The sequence below is a fragment of the Chiloscyllium plagiosum genome, chromosome 4 (assembly GCF_004010195.1).
Source record: "Chiloscyllium plagiosum isolate BGI_BamShark_2017 chromosome 4, ASM401019v2, whole genome shotgun sequence".
NCBI lineage: Eukaryota > Metazoa > Chordata > Chondrichthyes > Orectolobiformes > Hemiscylliidae > Chiloscyllium > Chiloscyllium plagiosum.
Window position 1 is genome coordinate 132,915,030 of NC_057713.1, and position 647 is coordinate 132,915,676.

Below are 647 nucleotides of genomic sequence, written 5' to 3' on the forward strand. Positions count from 1 at the left end.
GTGTTGTGTGACTTCTGACTATTTTCATGCAGACATGTAGCTAATGAAGCCAGCTGTGTGAAACATGATGGAAGCAGTGGATCTGGAAAGCCTGACACAAGATGTTTAAAAAAATGTGCTCATCCGGTTTATGATTGAAAAAGTAAGAGGATCGATTTTGAAAAGGGCAGGACATTTTAGCTTGCCTGTTGACTCAACAACAGGTCTTTCACACATTGACCAACTAATTGATATTCAAGGATGCATGTCACCCAATGATGGCTTTCCTGTATGACACTTTCTAACTTTCCATGAATTCAAAAAGCATGGCAGTGAAAGTGTTGTTGTCATGGTACTGGATTATTCAGGCAGTAACTGTAAAGGAGGACCACAGTTGCTGGAGATCAGAGTCAAGAGTGTGGTGCTGGAAAAGCACAGCCAGTCAGACAGCATCCGAGGAGCAGAAGAGTCAACATTTCGAGCACACATTCCTGATGAAGGGCTTATGCATGAAACGCCTATTCTCCTGCTCTTCAGATGCTGCCTGATCTGCTATGATGTTTCGGTCATAAGCTTTTCATCAGGAATGAGGCTTGTGGGCCGGGGGACTGAGAGATAAATGGGAGAGGGGTGGGGCTGGGGGGGGGAGCGAAGGGAGCTGAGAATGC

At 45.6% G+C, this 647-nt stretch overlaps 1 long non-coding RNA gene across 3 annotated transcripts in view; it reads left to right on the forward strand.

The window, feature by feature from the left end:
* Window positions 1-647, forward strand: part of LOC122549443 — an 8,441-nt gene continuing 7,794 nt past the window's right edge. For all 3 annotated transcript variants that reach the window (XR_006311535.1, XR_006311534.1, XR_006311533.1), the window contains exon 1: window positions 1-142. This is a non-coding gene — a long non-coding RNA (uncharacterized LOC122549443). The remainder of the gene's footprint in view (window positions 143-647) is intronic.